Raw genomic sequence first — 13,928 nt, forward strand, 5'->3', positions numbered from 1 at the left:
GGCTCCCTTTCCCCCATCTCAGCCCCACGGTTCCCCTGACCCCCATCTCACCCCTACCCTGCCCCACCCCAGGGCTCCCCCTACCCTCATCTCAGCCCCACGGGTTCCCCCATCTCACCCCTACCCTGCCCCACCCCAAGGCTCCCCTTCCCCCATTTCAGCCCCACGGTTCCCCTGACCCCCATCTCACCCCTACCCTGCCCCACCCCAGGGCTCCCCCTACCCTCATCTCAGCCCCACGGGTTCCCCTGACCCCCATCTCACCCCTACCCTGCCCCACCCCAGGGCTCCCCCGCCCTCATCTCAGCCCCACGGGTTCCCCTGACCCCCATCTCACCCCTACCCTGCCCCACCCCGGGGCTCCCCCGCCCTCATCTCAGCCCCACGGGTTCCCCTGACCCCCATCTCAGCCCTACCCTGCCCCACCCCACGGCTCCCCCCGCCCTCATCTCAGCCCCACGGGTTCCCCTGACCCCCATCTCACCCCTACCCTGCCCCACCCCAGGGCTCCCCCGCCCTCATCTCAGCCCCACGGGTTCCCCCATCTCACCCCTACCCTGCCCCACCCCAGGGCTCCCCCGCCCTCATCTCAGCCCCACGGGTTCCCCTGACCCCCATCTCATCCCTACCCTGCCCCACCCCAGGCTCCCCCCGCCCTCATCTCAGCCCCACGGGTTCCCCTGACCCCCATCTCACCCCTACCCTGCCCCACCCCAGGGCTCCCCCGCCCTCATCTCAGCCCCACGGGTTCCCCCATCTCACCCCTACCCTGCCCCACCCCAGGGCTCCCCCTACCCTCATCTCAGCCCCACGGGTTCCCCTGACCCCCATCTCAGCCCTACCCTGCCCCACCCCAGGGCTCCCTCGCCCTCATCTCAGCCCCACGGGTTCCCCCATCTCAGCCCTACCCTGCCCCACCCCAGGGCTCCCCCGCCCTCATCTCAGCCCCACGGGTTCCCCTGACCCCCATCTCACCCCTACCCTGCCCCACCCCAGGGCTCCTCCGCCCTCATCTCAGCCCCACGGGTTCCCCTGACCCCCATCTCACCCCTACCCTGCCCCACCCCAGGGCTCCCCCGCCCTCATCTCAGCCTCATGGGTTCCCCTGACCCCCATCTCACCCCTACCCTGCCCCAACCCAGGGCTCCCCCCGCCCTCATCTCAGCCCCACGGTTCCCCTGACTCCCACCCCACCCCAGGATCTCCTCTCATGCTTATCTCAGCCCCCTGGCGCCCCGCAGGCTGCCCCTGTGCCCATCTCAGCTCAGGTCTCCAAACAGCAAGTGTGAAAAATCGGGATGGGGGGGTAATAGGAGTCTATATAGGAAAAAGCCCTGACTATCAGAACTGTCCCTATAAAATTGGGACATCTGGTCATCCTAATCTCAGCCTTGCCACACCCCAAGTCTCCCCATATACCTCTATTTCAGGCCTGCAGTACCCCAGGGATTCCCCCCCATCTGAACCCTGCAGAGCCCCAGGGGCTCCCCTACTGCCCTGCCCTGTGGCACTATGGGAGTTCCTTGCTTCCTCCCTCTCTACCCTCACATCAGACCCACACTGATTACAAATGCTGCACCACCACACTCTGCTGCAGCTTTATCCACACCCCCTTCCCATCTCACTGGTTTGGGCCTATGCTGCAATGTGACAGGCCTTACCCTGCTCAGTTATGGAGTTTAGCTTCACTGGTTTGTTGAAAATCTAGATTCTGCATGCCAGCACTACCTCTTTTCTGTCATTCAGTACACCTGGGTGTAGCTTTTAAAGCAAAATAAGCAGAGACCATTTGCACTGGAGAACTAGGAACAGGTTGTTCTGAGCTTTATTTAATTTATTAAGGATTCCACTCCCTGATTCTGTTCAGAAAAGTGTGTCTTGCTTTTCCAAACACAGCCAGGCTTTTCTAGTTAGTCCCTGTGCTTGGAGAGAGCATTCTGAGAGTTCAGCCTGACAACTTGTTCATTAGTGTATCTCAGATGCAGTCCCTAGAATTTCTTCTTCCCACTGTACTAAACTTTTTTCTAAATGTGCACTCTTGTAATTAAGGGATTGTTGGCTGATTAAAAAACCTAGAACTAAAGTTTCTTACCCATCAATAATACCCGAGATTGTTAGATTTTTATTGAAACAATTTTTTGTGTAGATTGCAAACTTGCCTTTTTTTGTTTTTGTAAAGCAGAATGCATGCCTATGGGGCTCTATATAAATAAATAGCTAATTTACCATTGATACTGGGGGTGGGGCAGTACTCTTTGTACTGCATTCATCTTGGACACTAAAAATAGATGTCAGTTTCAGCTCTTCTTTTTAGTTGGTTTCGCCGTCTGGGTTTCATGCACTAATAGGTCAGTGTAATGCTTGGGTTGAAAGCACACCTGGGGAATGTTTAAATCCAAACCACCAAAAAATATTAAATGGAAACATTTTTGGTAATTAGATTTTGCAAGAGCTCTTATGTCAAGTATGTTTTAGAGTTAAATGGACATTGGAAGATAATTTAAGAATTGAAAATAGCATGATATGTTAGTTCAATTTTACTCCTGTGAAAGCTATTCTGGTTTAGTCAGCTTGCTCTCTCTCTATGCAGCTGGATACATATGATTATATCATTTCTCCTTGGAATTGGTAAGCGTTCAGGCCAAGTCTGCAGTAGATATGTACAGCAGTGCTCAACCTGCCCCATTTTCTGCATCCTCTACATTGGCAGCTTGTAAAGAGAGAGCTAAGGGCAGATTTCTCACACCTCCTGTTTTGATTTACGAATGTGGGTTTTGCCACTTATAAGCCAACAGAAATGGCGATGAAGCAATTCAGCATAGAGCCCTAGGCACGTTCATCACATTGTTCTCTGTATCGTAGGAGTGCAATAATATATTGCGTATGCAGGAAGGATTAGATTAAGTCTGTGTCTATAATACTGTAATTCCATCCTGCTGCTCAGAGTCTGACACATTTTCTGGCCATGAAATGGAAAGCTGTAAAATGGGATTGCCCAAGAGTTGGTGATGACTACTCCACCCATGGCATTAAAAATAAAAATCATCCACCCCAGTAACTGGCCTGTGTACCAACCCAAAGGCTAACCCAGGTGTGACACTTCTTGGAATACCCAGAAGTGAGAGTCACCTTATCATCACCTGCCTTCAACACGAGGGAGGCCAGCCTGCGCCAGCTGAGTGTTAGTTCCCTAATTCAACCAGCCCATCCACCTCTCCAGACACTGGCCTCTCGCTATGCCATCCCTGCCTTGCAGGTTGACAACAGATGTGCCCCAGCTCCCAAGTTCCTCAAAAAAGAACCCCCCTGTGGCATCCAACTCCCGATCACTGGATACTCACTGAAATCCCACATCCTCTTGTTCCCAAAGGAGCAAGGAGCAGTGTCCCGCCGTTTACCAGTTTTACCTTAGCCCTGTATCAGACACAGCGCCTGAGTTCAATGATAGTAAAACAAAACGAAAAATTTATTTAAGAAAAAGCAGAGATTCAAATCAGAACAAATGTGAGGGACGAAAACAAATGGTTGCATTCCAAACAAAGTAATTACATGCAAATTAGGGTCTATACTTAATAATAGTTACCCTTCTGAGCTAATAAAGTAAATTCTCACCCCCAAAATTCAGTCTTTTGACACACTTGGTAACCCCAAGGAGCCAGGACACCAGTCTTCCATGAAGCAACCACCTCATCAAGGTACCTCCTCAGCGAATAGATGCAGAGTGTCTTTCTCCATGCTGTGATATACTGAATCAATCAGTCTCGTATCTTTATTCACAGACCGGGCGCTCCCCTCGATGTCCTGTCTCTCCATTTCACTTCCAAATGGTTTCAACATTTATAGTTTGTCTTTGCTGGTTTTCCATTGACTGTTCTGGATGGGTGCAAAGGTGGACAACTGAGCAAAACATTACATCATTGGCTAGCCAGGGAGGGGCGGGCACAGAGACATACAACGGGTCAGCATTGAGACATACAATTCCCTGATGACTCCAAGCCATAAGGGCATAATTTTCAATGTAGTTACATTATTCCTTAAATATTACCCATACACACCTCACAATGATTATGAGTACAGATAAGTTACAAGCTTTCAGTAGTGACCCTTCATGGATGAATACCACAAAAGCAGTGTATTAGGTGTAGTGAGTTTGTCAGGTCTGAGACAGGCATTGTTTGTAAACAACCTCAAGCTCTTTGCCAGTTGACACCAATGGATTCTACAAATATATACAGTATAACTTCAATTTTACACATAGCCAGGTAAGTGAACCGTTTTTCCAGAGGGGGAGGAGAAATCACCTAACAAAAGTGATGTACATGAAGAACAAGTCGACATCTCTTCACATTCCAATGCTTGCACTGCATTGGAAATCACTTTGCAGTGGGTTGAAGGAAGGACAAGAAGAAAATCGTGCAGTGCAACATATGCACCACAACTACTGTCATTCTGAGATATTCAATGGTATGAATGCCTCACTCTGCAATTAGTTCATAAAGTGGGGTTCTTATGGTAGCAAGAAACACTCCCTGCCCAGAGGGGTTTATAGTCTAACTAGAGGAGACAACGAGTGAGGGGAAACTGAGGCATGAGATTAAGCACCTTTCTTGCTCATGATTTTACAGCAGGTCATTGAGAGAACAGGAATAGGAGCCACATCTCCAGAGCTCCAAGCCAGCTAGCCATTGACTGCACTGCCTTTCTAAATTGTAAGTCAACCACCTTCCCTGAGTTTCTCTGTGTCTGTCTTTTACACCATAAGCTCTTCAGGGCAGGTGCTCTCTTTCATTTATTCTGTGCAGGACCAGCTCCTAACAAATAATGCATTGCACAAATCTTTTCCATCTACGTGGCACATACACCTTGCAGCATTTTCCAGTGTGAGGGAAAAAAACAGCACTATGGATTTAATGTTTACATTCATCTGCCACGTGATGTGTGATAGGAAACAGGACCAACTTGGCACTTCTGTCCACAACTAAAATAAATATGATCCAAGATACGATGCCTGTGGGGAATGAATGTGTTATCTAGGCTCGAGCCTTTGGAACTAGACTCTTAGGAGATTAGTCGCTTCTGTTCTTGCCCCCAAAGGAAACAACAGGGACCCTCAGAAATCTAGAGAAATAATGACAAAGATCTCTCCCTCCATAACCACAGGAAATTAAATCTCAGTGTCATTCGTTCAAGTGGTTTTCTGAGCCCTTAAATCAAACCTCTCAACCATGCTGGCATTCTAGGGCTTCACTTGTCCTCAGTCCCCCCTAATTTGTTTTAAATTCGCACCAGCAGGAAGGGAGCACAGCTCTAAAGAACAGAAATTTTCTCCTACATCAAGGATTAAATGAGCCTAAGAGAGACAGAGAAGATGAAGACATTGCAAAGTAGCCCTAATACCTTAGGAACTGGGGTTGGGTAAATCACCTGAGGCAGGTAAACAGGCTGATGCAAGAGAAAGTTTCATGCATGACTAGGGTATTAAGGGGAAAGGATCAGAGTGAAAGGTCATGTGGAGTTACTACGAAAGGGTGTGTTTGCACGCAGTGGGGAGATGTGCAAACTTACCCAATCGTGAGAGGTCACGACCGTCTCCACTCCCTGGGCTATGGGTGGTGGTGCAGGGAAGTGATGCAGAACAGATGAGGAGGTGGGCGGGGAGTGGTGGTGGTGAAGGAAAGGCCAAGCAAGCCACAAAGAAAAAATTATGTGGAGAGGAGGAGGAGGAAAAGGAAAAAGAGGGGAAGGCCAGAGGAAGAGAAAGATCAGGAGGAGATGAATTCAGAAAGAAAAATCTAAACCAGATTGCCCTGCCTAGCTTGAGAGAAATAGGGAAGAACATTGGACCATAGGCTTAGCATGATCTTGGTTACCTCCTGGAGGAAGCCCAAAGACTCCAGTGACCGTGGCAGGCACTGTTATAAGACCCTAGGACTCCTGTCCATCATCTTGCATTAAGGTCTCTGCAGCAGGATTTCCTCCTCTCAGAAGATGGCAACATTCGTTAAAGGATTTCCCCAAACTGGCATGGATGGTTCCCCCATGACTGACACAATGTAAATACAATAGATCCAGGTTAACAGGAGTTCTTTGCATGGAGAAGACTAGGGCTTCCCACAGGGTGGGGGGAAGGGGCAGTTTGCCCCGCACAGCCCCCATTTGAGAAGGCCCCCAAGCCTGAGTGGTGTTGCAACCCCACCAGCCAGTTCACAATCTCCAGAGCAGGGAGCTGGGCCCAGCCCCACGGGACAGAAGCTATCGCTGCGGGATGAGTGTGGGGTGGGCTTGCTCTCCAAACCCCACCCACCCCCAGGGCCTCCCCTCAGTGGTTTTCACCCTTGGCTGCATGCTATTTGTGAGCATTCCTAAACTCGTCTCCACAGTAATACTTTGGGGGTGGGGGTGGTGGGGAGGCTCAGTTCCAGATTTTGCCCCAAGCCTGCCAAAACCTCTGTGCAACCTTGGAGAAAACACATATGCAGAGCAGCTAAAAATGGTAAAACTGCAACACTAATAGCAGCTGACGTCTTTGTAGCTTGATTCATAATCAGTCAGGTGGCAGGTTGGTTGGGGAGAAGGTGCAGCTTGAGCACCCAGCTCAGGTGGAGTCTGCTTAAGCTCCTAGAAATATCTAGTTTACACGCCGCATGCTCAGACACTTATTGCGATCTAGTGTTTTGTAACACATTAGCTAATGAACTAATAAGCAACACGCTCAGTTCTTAGGCATTGGCAGAGTCCTTATTGCATTGTCTCATAAGCCTCATCACAACTCGTGACACAGTGCAGTGCCTCACACTATTATTTGTATCACAGTAGCATCCAGGAACCACAGCCAAGGATGGGGGCCTTGCCATGCGTGGCGCTGTACAGAGACACAACGAATACAGGGGTCCTTCCCCAAATTGCTCACAATCCACAACAGGCAGGAGGCAACAAGCACTGATAGAACAAGCGGACAAAACAGTCAGGGAAGGACTGGGACAAAAACTGATCAGAGCGCAGCGGAGAAGCAGAAGTCGCAGCTCCCCAATTGCCTAGCCAAAGCTAACTTGAAGCTTGAGGAGAAAGCCCATCAGCTCGATTTAGCACGTGATTCAGAAGCTACCGTTTGTTAGAACCAGGCTCCAAATAGTCTCAGAACAGTTAATCTTCAAAAATAGTTTCTTTGCAAGATCAGCATTTATTGGCATGAAGCATAAGATGCAATAAACGTCAGCCAAATAGCTCCCTAGGTGCGTCAATACAAGCCGGCAGGTTCAAGGCACCACGCAGGCGCATCCGACGGGGACCGTAATGTGGGCTCTCTTGTAGGTGGAAAGCTCTAGGTCCCAGTGGCACGGCTTCCTGCACAAGACCAGCATGCTATGGTCCCACAAGCATAAATTTGTGCTGAGAGTCTCAGCCTTGGAGTGCCTGTTGATGCAGCCAGAGCACAGGCAGTCTGGAAAAGCCAGTTTTTGAAGATGTGTCTCTTCGTCAGGGTTGATTCTGGAATGACGTTCAGCAAGGCAGGTCTGAAGTCAAGGCTTTGAGACAGACTGGAGTAGCCTGGGGAACAGCACGGCTGCCACATGGGTCAACTTGGGCTCAGAAGCCAACTCAAGATCCCTGCCTGCCCTGCCCTCCAAAGAACCTGATTATTGCGGCGAGAAGGGAGCTGGCTGTCCTGATCTCAGGGCGCCCCCTGCTGGTTTATCTGTTCAATTATTGCAACAGCTGCCTCTGGAAGTGTTCCCAGGCCAAATTCTTATTCTGTTACACCAGATTAAATTTGAACTAACTGCATTAACATCAGTGAAATCACTCTGGATTTACACCAGTGTAACCAAAAGCCAGGTGGTCCTCACACCCTAGTAGCACCAGTGGCAGGCCAGTGAACAAGGGCTTTTTATATTATAAATTACATTTATGTTTTTCAACTGGCTTTTTAATGCCAGGGTCAATAGGTGGCCTGAGGGCCAAATCCAGCCCACGCAGATGGTTTTGAATGGACCTCAAAATCTTATTTACTTATTTTTGGTTTTTTATAATTATTTTCTCTGAAGTCTGGACCTTGACCAATAAATTTGGGCCTTGATAAAAAAATAATGGACTATCCCTGCCTAAAAGAGAGTTAATTATTGGGTTGAAATGCCGTGAGATCTGATTTTCTCATTGTACTTTAGTCCCTGCATGGTGGAAATACCCTCAGAAGATCATATTTCATATTTTTTCCCTGAGACAAAACAAAGAGTCCATGAAAACCAAATACAATAGAATCCAGTGGTGCTGAAACTAGGGATGCTGCTGCACACCTGGCTTGAAGTACTAATAACAAACAACAAATACGTGGTTTCCATCATCAGCACCCCCACTATAAAAATTGTTCTAGCACCCCTGGTAGAACCCAAGAGCAGTGGAAGCACTCTAAAAGTGGGGGGGTACACAGGCACTCGAACCATGGCCATATCCTCTGCACTGCACCACCCCCAAGGCCCCACCCTCACACTGCCCCTTCTCCCTGAGCTCCCGCCCCACTCACGTGCCACCTCTTCCCCCCACCCAAGACTTTGCCCCAGTTCACTCCTCTCCGTCCGTCCCCCTTGTTGCTTGCCCTTACTGCCGATAAAAAGCGGGAGGCCATAGCCCCTTCTCCCCAGCCCCATTCTGGCACCTCTGGTAGAACCTCATTTATCTGAACAAGCATCATATGGGGCCAGAAGGGAACAATCTCTCCTGTGGCTACTAGATGGCCCATTCTCCAGATTATCGGAATTTTTGATTATCCAATCTGGCCTGGGGTCCCAGTTAGACCAGATAAAGGGGGTTCTGCTGTACACAGATAGAAGCAGATTTATAGGGGTTTTCTGACAGTGAGAACACCCAGCCCTAAGGCCTGATTCTGTTATAGAGAGGGACTCTTGGTCATACTCAGAAAAGGGACACTCCCAAAGAAGGCAATACTGCCGGTCAGGATTGAGGTGCCAAAGTACATCTGTCCGGGGGAGCCCAGAAGTGCACTATCAGGGGGTGCTGTCAGTCAGGATTACGGTGTATTGACAAAGCTGTAGGGGAGGGCCTGCGGTATCAGGGGGACGGTCCTGCAGGTTACAACGGCAGTGCATCAGCAAAGCTGTATGGAAGGGCCCCTGAGTGGATTAGCAGGGGTGGGCCTGCGGTAGCAGGGGGACAGTCCTGCAGGTTACAACGGCAGTGCATCAGCAAAGCTGTATGGAAGGGCCCCTGAGTGGATTAGCAGAGGTTGCTGTAGGTCAGGAAGGAGAGATCTGCAGAGCTGTGTGGGGAGTCCCGGGCTGGAATGGCAGGGTTCTGAGAGTTGGGACTGAGCCATGTAGGGAGCACTTCTACCACACCTGTTTGCACTGTATTTGATTACAGACAGCGCTAGCCGTGCCTTATTTTCACAACCACCATGTTCACACACAATTGCCTTTTCCTTCCTCAAGGAATTAGACCCTTTTCAAGGCACAGCTGAACCTGGGAACTGCGACCTGTTTCCACCTGTATCTCCAAGGAGAAGTTGAGCACAAGTTGCATTTTACCAAAGAGGATGATGACACAACCAAGGCAGTTCTCCTTCTGAGGCCCCTTTTTCTTCTGCCTCCACTCTGCCAGCCTCTCCACCTCTTCCACTAGGTCCACGCAGAGTTTGCTTCCAGGGAACGTTCTGTCTCAGGACCTAGGTCAAGAGCCTTGCTTGGGCTTCTGTGGCTCTGGGTTGAAAGCATCCCTCAGGCTACACGTGGCTTTTCTTCCCCTGAGGTAGCCCATCGCTAACGCAGAGGAAAGGTGCTATCAACCCTTGGGACAGAAAAACACATGAAGTTCACTGACCTCAATTCCTGGTCTTTAAAGCTCTTCACGAGCCCCTGTGGAAGTCATTGAAACCCATGAGGGGGAACAGCTCAGTGTGCACCATCCCGAGAGGCAGCGAATCCTCAGGCTTTACTGCCATTTTGAGGGGTTTTTTTTAAATGCTCCCCCCATTTTCTAACCTGCTCTAGTGGATTCTGGTGCTTTCACAACCCAGATCTGCTGTGCTTACATCCAGAACCAACCCACTGCAAAGCCTAGGGCTTTTTGCACTATGTGAACAAAACCTCCCCATGGCCCTTAAAACTGGTTGGAGAGGATGAGTTGTGTCTCAGAACAGGAACAAATTCCCCATTTTGAGTCTTGTTCTGGTAAAAATCTCTGGGAGAGGAAAGGCCAATGCTACCTGTATCTGCCCCCTAGGTACCTGCATCACTCATCATGGCCAGAATTCGGGGTAGCTCACATTGGAACTTATAAATGGTGTATTCATAAGAAAGAGCCCCACTCCTGTTAGCCTTATTCAGATGCTCCAACCGATGCCTCTGGGCCTGCTCCATGAAGAAGCAATCCAGGCTCAGGCTCAGAATTCATAGATCCCAAGGCTAGAAGGGATCGTCCAGCCTGACCCCGTTTAGCACAGGCCAGAGAATCCCCCCAAAACAATTCCCAGAGCAGATCTTTTAATAAAAAACATCCCATCTTGATTTTAAAATGGTCAGTGATCAAGAATCCACCACAACCCTTGATAAAAGTGTTCCAGTGGTTAATTATCCTCACTGGTAAAAAAAATTACACTTTATTTCCAGTCTGAATTTGTCTCGCTTCCATTTCCAGCCATTGGATGGTGTTAGACTTTCTCTGCTAAATTGAAGAGCCCATTATTAAATACTTGTTCCCCATGTTGATACTTAAAGACTGATCAAATCACCCCTTACGCTTCTCTTTGTTAGGCTCAAAGAGATCAACAAATTTAGGTTATCACTAGAAGGCAGGTTTTCTAATCCTTTAATTCTAGTGGCTCTTCTCTGAACCCTCTCCAATCAATCAGCATCCTTCTTGAATTGTGGGCTTCAGAAAGCAACAAAGAATTTGCATGACAGAGATGAGACAAATAGAAAGAACCAGCCCAAACAAAACAATGCAGCTGGCTGCCCATAAGACACTGAGGTCTAATGCTTAGGGAGCCACCAAGCCAATGTGGAACACTGTTGTGTCGATAGCAAACATCTTCCCACAGAAAAACCTGAACCCTTTGGCTCTCTCCCTATAGTTGCTTCATCTACAACTGTACACGTGGGGGCCGTTTTCTTTCATGGCAATGGCCGGTAGTAAATCACATCTCCAAGAGCTTTTATACGTTTGACAGGCGGAAAATAAAAACACAATATGTCACAGAAATGTAAGCCTGTAAGGGACCTTGAGTGGTTGCCAGGTCTGACCAAAGGAACCTGTCTGTGCTGGAAGTTCATGTCTGGACCGAAGCCACGTTCTCCATTCTTGGGCAGATGGCTCAGGGGGCAGGCTGCATGCATTTCTCTGTCTGTAGCTCACCCAGCACCATCCCCAACCTCTGAGCAGTGCGAGCTGGTCCATCGTCTCAAAGTAGCAGCAAATCAGGCCTAATGAGGATCATTTAAATGTCGACATCACTAGTCCATTCCTCGTGGCAAGGAAGAAGGGAGGGGCACAGCAAGAGATGGCTCATTTTGGTGTCACAAGTGGCTGGAGTTTGGGAGATACCACCACTCACTTCTATTACTCAACTGGAAAGGCCGCAGGCCAGTGGAGTCCAGATTGGCCCAAGGCACGTTCAGGTCCCACTGAGCAGGGTCTCTCTAGGAGACCAATTAAGCTCAAGGAACCGCCCAATGGAATCTGGAATATCTGCACTAGCCCCTGTGTGAAGTGTCTCCTTTCGGCAATTCACATAGATCGAACTTTGACAAGTCCCACCCCAGCTTGAGAGTTATCATACTTTCAGGGCCGGGAGAGCAGGAGCCACATTGCAGCCTAGACTTTGCAACCGTTCAGAAAACATTTCAGGGGTAGAGAACTGCTTGATCATGGCCAGGACTCATCCTGGCTAAATATCCAGAACAGTACTGCCCAGGACAGGATGTGGGGATGGCATTGGGAGTAACACGCCATTCACCATTTCCAAGGGACTTCCATGGTGGCCCCAAACACCAAGAGAAAGGCTCAACTCTAGAGGAGAGAATCTGAACTCATGGCCCTTCTATTCAAGGGCAGTGCTTGCTCCGCTAAGATACCACATGAATATACTACTCAGTGAGTCAGTCAGCAAGGACCATGAGAAAACAATAGCTTTCAGAGGAGAACTGTCTAAACAGAGGTGCTAAACCTCTTAGAGTGGCATCACTTGAAACACTTCCAGACTAGTCAATCAGTAGGTGATCGCAGGGGAAGTTCATGACAATTTCATGAGGGCCAGAGGATCAGATTTTCCATAGCTCTGCATCAAAAATAGTTTAAGAATCAGAAAATGTAACGAGCAATTCGTTGTTGGGAGACTGTATTGAAGTCACCCCTTGACCAAATGACCCCACATTTTTGCCACAAACTCTGTCCTACCCTTGTTGTTGAAAACCAGTTTTCAAGACAATTTCCCCCATGCACATGGATTTTGGAGCCATTTGAAAATTGAACACCGTTCCTTATTGGGCACCCTGTATCTGAGGAACCCCTGGATTAAACGACCCCATCACTACGACTTGCATCACTACTACATATGTTTTGAATTATCGTCCCTTAAACCAGAAGCTTTGCTCTTGCGGCAAAACTCCCCAAAGAACAGGGTGACCAGATGTCCTGATTGTATAGGGACAGTCCCAATTTTGGGGGCTTTTTCTTATATAGACACCTATTACCTCCCACCCTCTGTCCCAATTCTTTACTCTGGTTATCTGGTCAGCCTACCAAAGGCGGTCCCGCAGAATGTAACCTGTGTGCACAACACACTCTCAGAAAGCTGCCCCAGGCAGGACTCGAACTGTATGTGAGCATGACTCAGGTTCAAGGGCCACAGCCTGTCACCTTAAGCCGCCCACTTACTCTGACATCAAGCTACCTGCCAACATTCTGGCTTGCAGTGGAGCTCCTGTCCCACTGCAGACAAGCACATGATTAATATGTCAGCTTAGCCTGAGCCCCACTGGAGAGTCCAATTTTGTTCTGAATGACTTTGAAATGTTGCTTCCCCAAAATAGCATTAAGCTCTGGAAATCAGCTGAGGTCAAACCTGAGTGGATGATATCAGTGTGGCAAGGATCCGAAGCCTGGTTTTTGCCCCAGTAGGTGCAAAAAGATAGAAGAATGGTAAAATGTTGATGTCATGCAATTTAGGGGGATGGTAACTTGGCACTCTGCTCAAATACGCCCAAATTTGAATCACAAATCCCAGGAGTCTCAATGAGGCATCGCAAATTTCAAGATAATTGGAGTATGCATGTGGATATTAGAGCACTTGGGGGAAAATAGTTAGCAGTTAAATAGTATGCTAGTCTTAAGCTTTATATAATAGTGCTACAGCCACCACTGTATTTCCTTGGCAAGGCAGAGGTCCATGTTTAGTCCTGTAAGTCTTGCCATTTTAAAGCTCTTTCTAAAGCGCAACTTTTAATACCAAACCAAAATACATACTGTAGACTTACATCTTCCAGAGTTTTGGATGCTTATGGCACCTTTTGAAAATCAGGCCCCATTCAAAGTGCTGATAACCTATCCTCTGAAAATTAGATGCCTTTAAAAAGATATCTCAAACTAGGTACCCAAATAAAATTAGTAGTCACTCTTGAAAGTTTAGGCATTGAACAAATTTTACGGATCCCCTTGCATCAACTGCTCCACCCCTCATCTGAGTCCAGGGGAAATACAGACATTGGGGTAACATGCATTCTGCACATTTAAAGGTCTGAAAGTTCACAGCCACATTTCTATGGAAAAAACAGACATGACTAAGTTCACAAAACTTTCATTTTTATTATTTTAAATTGGAAAAGGCTCCTTGGGTAATCATGATCGGTGTAAAAGTCACACACACACTTTGTTCACACAGCTTGCTATCCGACACCTGGGATGCAGTGGGCAAGTGC

The sequence above is a fragment of the Gopherus evgoodei genome, chromosome 12, assembly GCF_007399415.2.
Source record: "Gopherus evgoodei ecotype Sinaloan lineage chromosome 12, rGopEvg1_v1.p, whole genome shotgun sequence".
Taxonomy (NCBI): domain Eukaryota; kingdom Metazoa; phylum Chordata; order Testudines; family Testudinidae; genus Gopherus; species Gopherus evgoodei.